Raw genomic sequence first — 14,812 nt, 5'->3', positions numbered from 1 at the left:
ATAGTGGTTTAAATCATGCTATTCTTGCCCCGGTCCAGGAGCATGCGGTAGGCAACCAATAGATGTACCTCTCTCTCAATGTGTCTCTCTCTCATCAATGTTTCTGTGTGTCTCTCCTCCTCCCTTCCATACTCTCCAATAATCAATGGAAAAGTATCCTCAGGTAAGGATTAACAAAAAAATCATACTATTCTACTGGTTCTTCCATTATTCTGCCAATCTCAGGACTCTATTTTTTAAAATAAAATGAAAATATATAATTTACTTTTTAATTATAATTAAGTACAATACCAGAGAGATAGGTTAAAAATGCTCATGACAGTCACTGTCTCCAAAAAATTCAACTTCTCATGTGTATATGTAACAGATTATATCCCTACTCAAGCCTTGAACAAAGAAATTTTTAACTAGTAGCAATATATTTTATGTACACTTGCCACACAGAAGCTTTTTTGAAAGGCAGAGCGATTGACAATTTTATCCATTTGTTTCTGTATTTGCATTTTGTGTATATTTTCATTTTATATTTAATTTTTTGTCCCATAACTGTTAAAATTAACTAGAGTCAACACATACATAGAAGTATACTGAAACATATATGTCGCAATATATAGCATCCTACTGTAAAATTTTTAAGTATTTGCTAGATCACCTGAGGGGTTTAATTTTTATAATGAAATCAATAATACTTCTGCAAATATCTTTAGATGAGTTTTTAAAACAAGAAGCTTTGGTTGTACTGTGCTTACCACTGAGCTCTCTGGCTCCCTATGAACTTAACAGAATTTTTCCTCTAGTTGAAAATTTTGTTATAAGCCATGAAGTCTGAGTTGTAAAAATGACAGAAAATAGTTCAAAATGTTTTGCCATACACACTCCTTCAAAAGTCAAAGTCCCCTTTCCAGATGTGATCAGTTGTTAGAAGGACCTGGTGTCTCAGCTAAATTATTTCATGGAGAACAACATGAGAGCATAATTTATAGAAAACCTTAGAACCAGCTAACCTGTCAATAATCCAATGAGTTTCCAATCAAACTAACTCTGTTCCCCCAGTGTCACACCACCTCTTTATGCTTGTCCCTTCGGTCTCTGCTAAAGTATGTGTTCTGGTTCTTATCCAGAATTTCTCTTTCCCAAGCCTCTATTTGCATTCTCCCATCTCCATCCACACCTAGATAAGGACTTGGCACTCTCAGCAGTAGCAGCAGAGCAAATACACCACCAAACCCTATCACTGTTAGTGACCTGATTCACACACCACTGCCATTAGGACACATGCTGATCAGCATATCCAGGATCAGTTAAGAAGACAAATTACATGGTGAATTTTTCTCAAAAGCTAAATAGTATTTGTTGCCCACTGTTTCTTCATTTGTTCTTTTAACAAATGTTTTTGAGTGCCTATTGTGTACTCTCAAAAAATTTTTTTTTGTTATCCTGACCTAAGTATATTTTTTTCATTGCTTTTCAAAGAGAGTAGAATGGAGAGAGGGAGGGAGGAGAGAGAGAGAGAGAGAGAGAGAGAGAGAGAGAGAGAGAGAAATTGATACGAGAGAGACATATCAATTGGTTGCCTCCAACACGACCGGGAACAGGGAGTGAACTCTCAACACTGTGGTGCACAGGCCAATGCTCTAACCACTTAGAAACACTGGCCAGGGCATCCTATTATATGCTCTTAACACTAGAGATTCAATATTGAAGCAATTATACCTCTGCACATCTGAAGCTTACATTCTAGTGGCCTTATAAAAAAAATAATCCATGCCAAATTTACCCCACTAAGACTTGGGTTCTCACTAATAAACTTTTTCACAGTTCCTCTGCACCACATTTCTCTTTATAGTGATTTTACTTTGGAGGCATTTTACCTTCATGGGATATGTCCACAGAAGCAGCTGAACCACATAAGAGGTGGGGGTGAGGTCGACTGGCGATTAGAACAGGGGAGCCAGCAACATGAAAATGAACAAAAAGAATATCCAGATGGGGAGAGAGAGAGAGAGAGAGAGAGAGAGAGAGAGAGAGAGAGAGAGGAGAGAGACAGAGAGAGAGAGAGAGAGACAGAGAGAGAGAGAGCTAGAGAATCAATAGGACCCACTCTCAGTTTTTTTCTTTCTCACCCTTCCTCCTTGGTTCCCACTTAAAGACGTCCCTATTAAAAATGTAGAGCAAAAAGAGCAAATAGCCCTAACTGTTTTGGCTCAGTAGATAGAGCATTGGACTGTGGACTGAAGGGTCCCATATTCGATTCTGGTCAAGGGCACATGCCCAGGTTGTGGGCTTGATCCCCAGTTGGGGGAGTGTAGGAGGCAGCCGATCAATGATTCTCTCTCATCATTGATGTTTCTATCTCTCTCTCCCTCTCCCTTCCTCTCTGAAATCAATAAAAATATATTTTTAAAAAACAGGAAATAATTTCTGTCCCTGGAATGCTATTGATAGAGCAGCCAGGGCCATATTAATGATTAATATGTTACATCAAACTTCTAGTAAGGACTCAGTTCCCTATTCTTCATCCATTAATTATCTTTGAAACACAGAGTGAAGTGCACTTAGACTCATTGCACAAACCTATTCTCAGCAAGCATTTTATCATTTGTTCAAGTGAGACCATGTGGCTTAAACTTTAAAATCCATTTGAAATTTCCTTTTGCTGTAGCAACTCATCAATGTCCAGCGAGACTTCAGACAAAGGGCAAGATGAACAGCATAAGAGGCAAGTGCTGAGTGGACAAGATTGAAAAAATGCTCAGGGCTAGTTCTCTCTCCAAAACTAATTAGATTTGTGACATTGGAAAGCCACTAATCTTCCTAAGCCACAGTTTCCTCATCTATAAAATGGATATATGACCATGTTTCTTCTGAGAACCAAAACCATCTACTGCACACTCAGCATGGATACTGAGAACCTAATCCACAACTTACCCGGCTACATTAACATGATTGCTATTTCACTGTGTTTATTAGTATTACTTTACTTTTTCAGGACTGTCTTGCCCAAGAAAATGGTTTGATTGTTTATTATAGGAGTTTGCCAACAGAACCATCAACTCTTCTATAGAAAGTATCAATAGACAATTTATACACTAACATTCTTTGAATCCTTCACCTCAAAATTCTCATCTTGCTCTTTTCACCAATTCTGGACATATGGTGATTCTTACCTTATCCTAATGAAGTTTCCATGCATTGAAAGACTTGCCTTAAACCAAACTTCCAATTCTCAATAAACTCTGCCCTTACCTTTGTCCCTTTGAGACAATGCTAAAGCAAGAAGCTCAGCTTTGTCTTATTATGTGCTGATATTTGGGGGCCAGCTTTCAACACCTCCCAGAATCATTGTGATAATATATGTGAAAATAATTTGAATGCTGTGAATTGCAATGAAAATATGAGTTGGCAGAATGACCATGAAATAGTCTTTCCTCTTTCCTGTGTATTACTTTGCAGAAGGCAATAAATAATACCCTGCTAAACTGGAAAGTTCCAGTAAGCCCGAAGGTGATGTAAACACCCCTGAGAATAACAACTTTCTGAAAGTACTGTAAGATGTTGGGGACTCCTATACCCACCATTGCAAGCAAGGAAAAACTTTTTCACCTCTACCTGCCATTGAACTGCTCTAATTCACCTGCACAGGCAAGAAAGATGCCACTGTGCAGTTGTCAAACCAAAGTGAACAATGGGTGTGCAGATGGGTGGGTGCCTACCACAAGATGTTTCCACTCAAGTTGTCAAATGTAGGACAGGCTTTTCAACATGGGGATTCAAAGAACACCACCTTAATTTGGATCAAGTGCATCTGCTTTACACATGCTAAAATTGTTCGGTTTGGTTTATATGGCTTATATATTCTTCAGCTTTTTCTGGCCACCCAAATGTTATTGATTCATCACTTCTCTATACCTTTTACAGTGATTTCATCCCCCCATCTCTGTTTTATGTATGTGTGTGAAATTTAAATTCATACCACAGCAGTTTACTTGTGCAGAATATGTAAACATAGCATCCTCAACTCTGAAAAATGTGGTCAAAATAAGGAAATTGCAAAACAGACTTCAGATTAACCAGAGGAGTTTAATTTTTAACCAGGAAATGCAAAGTATTTTACATTATCATAAAGTATTTAGCCCAGTGTATTAACATGAGGAACACCTTCAATAAATAGTGTGTTATTATAGTTTGGATTATGTCTATCTTAACACAAATTTGTTCCCATGATATACCTAGCAGTGTCTGGCACACAAGTGGCACATGATGTGTTGATTGATGGGCAGACAATTCACAAAAGAAAGCAAACATATGAACAAATATTCAATGTCACTAGGTAACCAACAAAATCCACATTTAAATGAAGAATTATTTGCCTATTTCATTAGTGCAGTTATAAAAGATAATACACAGTGCTCTCAAGGATGGAGCCAGATGACCAGTACTCTGCAGTGTTAGTGTGGGAGCAAATAGATATAAGTAGTCTAAAAACGCATCTAAATCAAGCCTTTAAAATGTTTATGCCATTTATTCTACTGATAGGAATTTATCCTAAGTAAATAATTTTGAGTGTAGGTAAATATGACAACATTTTAAATAGCAAAACTATTTGGATCAGGTTCCATTTACAACTGAGCAATGATTCAGCAGTAGCTAACATATATTTCACATTTATTATCTACAGAAATTATGCCATTGCTTTGCAGATATTATAAATGGTGAAACTGAGGCCATTTGCCCATTCACACAACCGGAAGCTGAAAGAATCAGGACCAGAATTGGGATCTGTCTGACTGCATAGCACTTAGCATGGATTGTGAGAGGTGACCTAATGCTTTCTCCTCCCCATTCCTTCAAACTAGCAGGTGTCACACACTTTCTGGTGTTTGTTAAACTGCTCAATCCTTTCCAATTACCAGATATTCATGTGGTGACCTTACCAACGGGAACAAATTAAGCAGGTCATAATCCTCAATCTGAGTCACTGCAGACATGCCACATGAGAGACACCTGAAAAGGTAGGACCTTTGGTACCAGAATTCTAATACAATCTGAGCTTTAAAAAAATGTGGACACATGGCAGAAGCAAGTCCACACAAGTGCATACAGATAATTTTTATGATTGTTGTTTCTTTGCTTGCTTGAGAGACTTGACTAGAATGTGCCAGCACAGAATAATTGTTAGGTAGACATTTGTGATGCTATCGTTATCATATTGTTTTAGAAGCTTCTCCTCTTAAGTCATAAAAATGAAGTATTCATTAAGCCATCACAGAGAAAACATTCTCAACTAGTAGGATACTGAACAACATAAACTATGAGGATTAAATTGATTTTTTCCATCTTTTTCTATGACACAATCACAGTCACATTAAGCTCTGCACCCAAACTATTCTTATTTACACATGGTTACTTTACAGATGGTAGAGCCATCAATTAAAGGTCTGTCACTGAGACAAATGGTAGGGAAGTGGGGGTTAGAGAGCAACCAAAGGACTTGTATGCATGCATATGAGCATAACCAATGGACACAGACACTGGGGCGGTGGGGGCTTGCCCTGGGAGGGAATGGCTGGGGGGAGGGTCAATTGGGGGAAAAGGAGACATATGTAAAACTTTAGACAATAAAAAAAGGTCTGTGACTGTGGCCTTATCAATTCACTGCCTTACAGCTGCCAGTTGGCTATAAATTATCTCCCTTCTCATCCTGTTCCTAGTCCATGAATTGGAGTTACTTTTAACCTCTATTGCTGTTTCTGCTCAGCATTATTGAACGTATTTTGAAGCAAACACAATTAACTACTTTTCCCTACATATTCTTGAGATATTAAAGTTGAGCATAAAGCTGCTTTATTAAAATCCATGAAGAGGAAGAAGATGTAGAAAAACAAAATCAACTTGCATTACTATAACAACATCCACACAAAACAACAAGAATAAAGACAGTCGCTATTAAAGCTTCTAGCTCTCATATAAATGGGAATGTAGTATGCCATCTAGAGAAGAAACTATACCAGGTGGACTCTTCATGGAATCTTAGAGTTGAACCAAAATATTTTTGAGGTTGTATGATCCAGTGTCCTACTTATAGGGCAGGGAGTATAAACCATTCAGGTGGAATCACTGCCAATTCTCCTTTTAAAATTATTTTGAAGTTGTAACAACATACTCTTAGCTCAGAAACCCATTCTTAGGTTCTCTGGCCCCAGTTAACAAAAAGTCCTTAGACTTGATGAAATTTTCTCCTGCCTATCAAAGTCTATTCTTTCTTATCTTTCTAGAGGTAGAGAGTAGAACTTTCCAGGACTCTTCTCTATCACTCCCTGATCACTTTATACCAAGACAGTCATCAAGTTTTGAATGTACAGCCAGATGGGCAGATGGGGAGTGAGAAAGTCCACATGAAAAGCCCCCTCCCTATGGTATAGACAACTGACCCTGCTCTAATCAATTAATTTTGAACCTTTAGAGAACCACTCATATAGAAAAGTAACTTATAAGAAAACCTAAGTGATAAGTTCCTGGTATCACTGCCAAACACTGTGTAGGAAGGAGGTATGGAAAGTGGGGCCTAAGTCACAATATCATGAATTTCTACTGCTAGTCACTAAGGATATGTCTTAGTTTTCTTACTCCTCCATCTCCTCTTTTCTTTGTATGCATGTGCTTGGGAGAGACATGCCCTAATATGCCTCATTGGGTCTCAGCATTAATTTTCCCATATAAATAATGTTTTTTTCATCATTAGAGTTATATAGAAATAATAGCAATATGGTTCAGAAAACATGGGCCCATTAGGAAACTTTGGGCTGGTTTATAAGTGTCACTACCTCTAAGAGTCAGGCTTTTGTAAGACACAAAACAAGATGGAGTGTGCCTCCTATTAAAGGAAGAACAGAATATCAATAAATATCCTCAGATACCATAGAACTAGAAAGCAATTGTTGTGTTTAAGCTCTAAATTTCAAATACAGGCTAAATCTGAGTGAACATCCAACACCCATCTATATATATATAAAACCCTAATATGCAAATAGACCGAATGTCAGACCAACCAAACAACTGAGCAGCTGGTCACTATGATGTGCGCTGACCACCAGGGGGTGCATGCAGAACATGGCAGGCATTGGCCGTGGCAGGATGGTGGAGCAGGTGAGCAGGGACGCCAGACCAAGGTGGGGCGCCAGTCGCTGTCATCAGGGCGAGCCTCTGGTGGTTACTGAAAATTCTTTGCTCCTGCATGCTGCGGTCCTGCACAGTGCTCACACCTGCTGCCGGTGCCCAATGCCAGTCCTGATCGCTTGGCATCATCAGAAGGTGTGAGCAGCAGCTGCTGGCCCAATTGCCCCTGAGGGCTTCTCCACCTCCCCATGCTCCTGAGGGGCGATAGGGGCAGCAGCTGCTGCTCACACCTGCTGCTGGCGCTGGCCCCAATTGCTCCGTGCCATCAGCAGGTGCAAGCGGGGCCAGCACCATCAGCGCATGGGAGCAGTGGCAGTGGGAGTGGAGCTGCTGGCAGACAGGAGACCAGGGGCCGCAGCAAGAGGGGCTAGGGGGGGAGCGGAGGATGGGCTGAGACCCACCCCTGTGCCCACCACAGCCTCGTGGCCCACAGTTCCTTTCAAGGTGCATGAATTCATGCACTAGGCCCCTAGTTTTTTATAAAAACTCTCAGCAAGGTGGGAATAGAAGGATCATACCTCAACATAATAAAAGTCATATATGACAAACCCACAGCAACATCATACTCAACAGACAAAAACTAAAACCATTTCCCCTAAGAACAGGAACAAGACAGGGATGCCCACTCTCACCACTCCTGTTCAACATAGTACTGGAAGTATTAGTCATTGTGATTAGACAAGAAAAAGAAATAAAAGGCATCCAAATTGGAAAAGAAAAAGTAAAACTGTTCTTATTCGCAGATGACATGATATTGTACATAAAAAACCCTAAGGACCCATAAATAAATTATTAGATTTAATAAATGAATTTTGCAATGTAGCAGGATACAAAATTAATGCCAAGAAATCTATGGCATTTCTATACACCAATAGTGAACTTACAGAAAGAGAGACTAGAAAAGCAATCCCATTTACCATTGCACAAAAAAAAAAAATTAAGATACCTAGGAATAAACTTAACTAAGGAGGTAAAAGACCTATACACGGAAAACTACAGGACACTGAATAAAGGGATAGAGGAAGACATAAACAGATGGAAGAACATACCATGTTCATGGATTGGTAGAATTAACATCATTAAAATGTCCATACTACCCAAAGCAATCTATATATTCAATGCAATCCCCATTAAAATACCAATGGCATATTTCACAGACCTAGAAAAAACTCTTCAAAAATTCATCTGGAATAAAAAAAAGACCCTGAATAGCTGCAGCAATACTGAGAAAGAAGACCAAAGTAGGTGGGATCTCAATACCAGATTTCAAGCTGTATTACAAAGCCACTGTTCTCAAAAAAGCCTGGTACTGGCACAAGAACAGACATATAGACCAATGGAATATAATAGAGAACCCAGATATCGACCCAAACCACTATGCTCAATTAATATTTGACAAAGGAGGCATGAACATACAATGGAGTCAAGACAGTCTCTTCAATAAATGGTGTTGGGAAAATTGGACAGATACATGCAAACAAAACTAGACCACCAACTTACACCATACACAAAAATAAACTCAAAATGGATAAAGGACTTAAACATAAGACAGGAAACCATAAAAATACTAGAGGAATCCACAGGCAGCGAAATCTCAGACATATGCTGAAGCAATTTCTTCACTGATACCGCTCCTAGGGCAATGGAAACTAAAGAGAAAATAAACAAATGGGACTACATCAAAATAAAAAGCTTTTGCACAGAAAAAGAAACCATCAACAAAACAACAAGAAAGCCCACTGCATGGGAGAACATATTTGCAAATGGTATCACCGATAAAGGTTTAATCTCCAACATTTCCAGGGAACTCATACAACTTAATTTTAAAAAGGAAGATAAATGATCCAATAAAAAAGTGGGCAACCGACCTAAATAGATACTTTTCAAAAGAAGACAGAAGGAAGGTCAAGAGACATATGAAAACATGCTTAAAGTCACTAATTATCCAAGAGATGCAAATCAAAACGACAATGCGGTACCATCTCACACCTGTCAGACTGGCTATCATCAACAAATCAACAAAAGACAAGTGCTGGAGAGTATGTGGAGAAAAAGGAGCCCTCGTGCACTGCTGGTGGGAATGCAGACTGGTGCAGCCACTATGGAAGACAGTATGGAGTTTCCTCAAAAAACTAAAATGGAACTCCCATTTGACCCAGTAATCCCACTTCTAGGAATATATCCCAAGAAACTAGAAAAACCAATCAGAAAGGATATATGCACCCCTATGTTCATAGCAGCACAATTCACCATAGCTAAGATTTGGAAACAGCCTAAGTGCCCATCAGCAGATGAATGGATTAAAAAACTGTGGTACATCTACACGATGGAATACTATGCTGCTATAAAAAAGAAGGAATTCTTACCATTTGCAGCAGCATGGATGGAACTGGAGAGCATTATTCTAAGTGAAATAAGCCAGGCAATGAAAGAAAAATGCCACATGATCTCAATCATTTATGGATAATAAAGAACATTATAACCTGATGAACAAAAAGATAGATACAGAGGCAGTAAAGCATCAAACAGACTGTCAAACTACAGTGGGAAGGCTGGGGAGTGTTGGGGAGGGGGGGAAAGAGATCAACTGAAGGACTTGTATGCATGCATATAAGCATAACCAATGGACACAAGACACTGGGGGAGGGGGGAATGAGGGCATGTGACAGGGGGTAGGGGAGGCTGGGGGAAGGTCAATGGGGGAAAAAGGAGATATATGTACTACTATGTGTAATACTTTAAACAATAAAATAAAATTTAAAAATAATAATAAATCTGAGTGAACATAGTAACAAACTAGCAAAGAAAAATAAATACAGCATGGATAAGGAGAGTGGCTACATTATTTATTGCTGTCTAACATAGTCCCTAAAAACTTAAAAATAATATTTATTATCTTACAGGTTCTGTTGGTCAGAAATATGTAGGCATCTTGGTTAGGTTATTGAGAGTCATGATCTTTGATGAAGTTGCAATCAAAATGTCAACAACTAGGGTTGCCTTCATAAGAAGGCTTGAATGAGGCTGGAGGATCCACTGCCAAGATGGTTCACTTACATGGCTGGCATGTTAAGGCTGGTTGTTGGTAGGAATCCTCAGTTTCTCATTACATGGACCTCTCCATAGGACTGTTTGAGTGTATTTAAAACATAACAGTTTATTTCTCCTAGAGCAAGTGATCCAAAAGAAGCAAGATGGAAGATGCAATATTATGACCTAATCGCAGGAATCACACTCCATCATTCTCATACTATCTTATTAGTTTACTCAGCTCTACTCATTTTTTGAAAAGACTACAGAAGGATGTGAATACTAGCAGATGAGGATCATTGGAGTACCTTGGTGATTGGCTACTACAGTAGCCATCAAAGGAATTATGATAACCTTGTAGGCCTACCTGTTCCAGGTATTGGGGTATATCAGTGAATTAAATAAAACAAAAATTCTTTCCTTCACTGAGTTTACATTTTGGTGGAATGTAGATAAAGAAATGGGATAAAAATAACAACCTTAGCATCAGGTGCTTGCTGCACATCAGGCACTATAATTGGTACTTAACTGTACGTTATTTCTTCTAATCTTCATAAGAACCTCCAGTGGAAGCATAGCTCTATCACACAGCTGGTAAATTGCCAAACTGAGATTCAAACCCAGGGTCTCATTGACTCCAAAGTCTGTGTTCTTAATTACCATGCTACACCATCTCCCTCATGTGACATACCATAATTTTCTAAAACTGCAAAAGAGCCCAAGATAAAAGTGCCCATATAAGTTCCAGGTCAAGATAGAGATCTGGATAGTAAAACCCACCAACATCTGGGAAGCACCTAACCATTTATAAAGAATTTTCATTTACCCTACCCCAACCATTCCATGAGGTTTGGGGTTTCTTTTCTTTGCAGATAAGAAAATGGAGATGCAGAGACTTACAGTAATTTATCTAACATCTGGCCTAAACCTTCCTCAGATCTGTCCAGATGTGGAAACTCAGGCATAAGCACAGCCATAGGAAGACTTAGAGGTCAGCCCACAATCAGGCAGAAAAGCCTATCTGGCAGAATGCAATTGTTCTGCTGTTATTAATACAGAATGCAAATATCATGGCTCACAAAACTCTCCCAACTGTTTCCACAGGCCAACATTGAAAGAGTAGTGAGGATGATGAAGCATGCTGAATAAATATTCCTACCTCCCATTGATTGGTATTCCTCTCTTCTTAAAAATAGCCCTTTAACACCTTAATCCAGGCTTGGGCCCTCCCTAGGACAGAATCACTACAATCTGTTTTGTGGGAGAGAAAAAGGCTCTGCCATTATAAAATAATCTTTTCCACCTTGATGTTCCTGTAATAAATAACTCCACCATTACACCAGATGGTGCCCTCTTTCAAGACTTTGAGCTCCTGGAGAGCAGGGACCAAATCTCATCCATCTTCCCGTCCCCAATAACTAGTTCAATGTGTGGCATATAGTAAGTGCTCAAAATTTTTTTATTGAATTTAATTAAATCTTATTTGGCCCCAACATGTCCCAAGCACATTTTAAGGTCATTTATGAGATCAAAGGTCTAGGGGTAGATGGCAATGAGTTAATAAAATGTCTTTGACATGTTTGCAGTTAACAGTATTAAAACCCAACAAAATTCAACAAAAAACATAAGTAGATTTCTGTGTGTTCTATAAGCTTAGTGTCAATACTAAGTTATCTATAATATAAAATCCTAATATGCAAATAGACTGAACGGTGGAACAACCGAACGACCAGTCACTGTGAAGTACGCTGACCACCAGGGGATGCGCGGAACATGGTGGGTATTGGCAGCTGGTGGCAGAGCATGCAACATGGTGGACATCAGCCATGACACGATGGTGGAGCAGGTGAACGGGGGCACCAGACCAAGGTGGAGCACTGGTCGCTGTCATCTGCACAAGCCTCTGGTGGTTACTGAAAATTCTTTGCTCCTGTGCGCCATGGTCTCACCCTGCGCTCACACCTGCTGCCAGTGCCGCCACTCTCACCCACTGCTGGTGCCCAGCGCCGGCCCCAATCGCTGGGCGCTGTCAGCGGGTGCAAGCAGGGCCAGTGCAGTATGCATGTAGGACCAGCAGGAGTGGGGCTGCCAGTAGAAATGGGGTGGGGGGAGCAGAAGATGGGCTGAGACCCACCCCCTCTGCCCACCGCAGCCTCGCAGCCTACAGTTCCTTTCAAGGTACACAAATTCATTCACTGGGCCCCTAGTTTTTTAATAAATGCTTTATTTTAGAAAATACTAAGATTTATAGAAAAATTGCATCAATGTACAAAGAGTTCTCATATACCCCACACACAGTTTCCCCTATTATAAACATCTTACATTAGAGTGGTATATTTGTCACAATTAATGAACCAATATTGTTACATTATTAGTAACTAAAGTTCATACTTTATTGATTTCCTTAGTTTTTACCTACTGCCCTTTTTCTGTTGCAGGATCCCATCCATGATCCCACATTACATTCATGATAATTTCCCCTTGGGCTACTCTAGGCTGTGACAATTTCTCAGACTTCTCTTGTTTTTTATAGTTTTGAGAAGTACTGTTTTATAGATTGTTCCTCTTATTGGAATTTGTATGATGTTTTTCTCATGATTACACTGGGGTCATGTGTTTTTGGAAGGAAGACCAATTCTCATTATATTTATACCTAGAATTCATACTATCTACATGACTTACCACTGTTGATGTTGACCTTGATCACTTGGCTGAGGTAGTGTTTGTCAGGTTTCTCCACTGTAAAGTTACTCTTTTTTCCCAAAGGGGTTACTTTTAATTACTTTACTGAGGTATAATGTATATATAGCAAAATTGGTACACCCATTTCAAATATACAGTTTGATAAGAATTGATGAACCACAACAGTGATTCTCAACCAGGGGTAATTTTGTCACCTAGAAAACATTTGACAATGTCTGGAGACACTTTTGGTTGTCACATCTGAGATAAGTGGAGGTGTTACTGGCATCTAGAGAATGGATGCCAGGGACACTGCTAAATAATCTATACACAAGACAGCCCTCCTCAAGAAAGAATTATCCAGCCCAAAAATATCAATAACAACAAGATTGAGAAACCTTGATGTACACTTGTATAAAAACTGTTCCCAATCAAGTCATAGCAGCACTCCAAAAGTCTTTTGTGTTTCTTTGCAGTCAATCCCACACTACCCATCCCTGGAAACTACTATTCTGATGTTTTTCTACCTAGAGTAGTTTTGCTTGTTCTTGAACTTTATAATAATACTTTATTTATTCTTTTTGTCTCTAGCTTCCTTTGCTCAGCAAAATGTCGATATTCATTCCTGTTGTTTTATGTATCCATAGTTTGTTTGGTTTCAGTTTGAGGATTTTAGAAGCAAGAGAAAAACTATGTAGAAGTCTTTGTGTGAACATATGCTTTTAGTTCTCTTGGATGAATACCTAGGAATGGAATTGTTAGGTCATATAGTAATTATACTTTAACTCAAATGATTTATATTTTTTAAATAAAAAAAACAAAATAAATGGTTCTTTATCTCATTTTGGACTATATAGATCTCTCACTACTTTTACTTTCTCATCTCAGCTAGGAAATAAGTTTTGAGTTAAACAGGAAAGTGATGTCAGTGACATCCTCTTCCATTCTTTCCATCCCCAGGCAGAATTCCTTGGAATAGGTGATCAGACTTCATCAGTTCCCTGCTCCCTTGCACTTTGTCAAGCAAGAGTTGATGTCTCTTAAGATCAGAACCAGAAACAGCTGTGTCTTTGGTTCTTTGGATAATGTGTGTTTGATTTTTTTAGAAGATGTTTATAGAAAATGGCCTGCACTATTGGCAGTTGTGAGAATAGATCTAACTTCTGCTTGGAACTGCTATAAATTTTTAAAACAAACCAAACCCTAACATCACAATATGGCTATGTAAGGTAACTCCAAGCCAAATCCATTAGATTGGGAATGAAATATTTATTATGATCTGAATGAGACAACGACAAAGCAAGGACTTTAGATTTTCCTTAAAGTTGTACTGCCAAAACTTTGAGTGTTTGCTTTCCTACAATGAGTTGGGAATTTAAACTTTGATTTGTATAGCAATTCAGTGTGACTATCAAAGAAGAAAAAGTTTACAGAATTCATGAAAGAGAAATGAAATCTTTTCAAGGCTGAAAATAAAGACTTATTTTGCTAATCAGCATTCCTAACCCATGTTTGAGGTAGAGAAAGCTATTTCTTAGATTTAAAAATTATTTATAATATACATTATCTAATAATCTTTCCCATAGAAGCTAGTTGACATACTTCAAATTTTAGAAATTCATATCTAAAAATAAAATTTTGAAGAGCATTGAAGTTATTAATTTTCTCAAAAAATAATTTAAATGAGGGCAATAAAGAACTCAGTGTAATGAAAGGAACAAAGACTAGAAGTTGAAAGACCTAAATTCTAGTTTTGCCTCTGTCAAAGACTAGTTAATGAAAAATATACTAGATGATCCCTAGGGTTCATTTCATCTCTAACCTTTTATGAATTCCATTGTCTGGTATTCAATACACACATAAATAAAATATATTTTAAAAAATAATAGACATGCATTTGTATAAGTAACCTTTTCATCAGAGT

This window comes from Myotis lucifugus, unplaced genomic scaffold, assembly GCF_000147115.1.
Source record: "Myotis lucifugus unplaced genomic scaffold, Myoluc2.0 scaffold_76, whole genome shotgun sequence".
NCBI lineage: Eukaryota > Metazoa > Chordata > Mammalia > Chiroptera > Vespertilionidae > Myotis > Myotis lucifugus.
The sequence above is the reverse complement of the archived record's forward strand: the minus strand, read 5'-3'. Positions refer to the sequence as shown.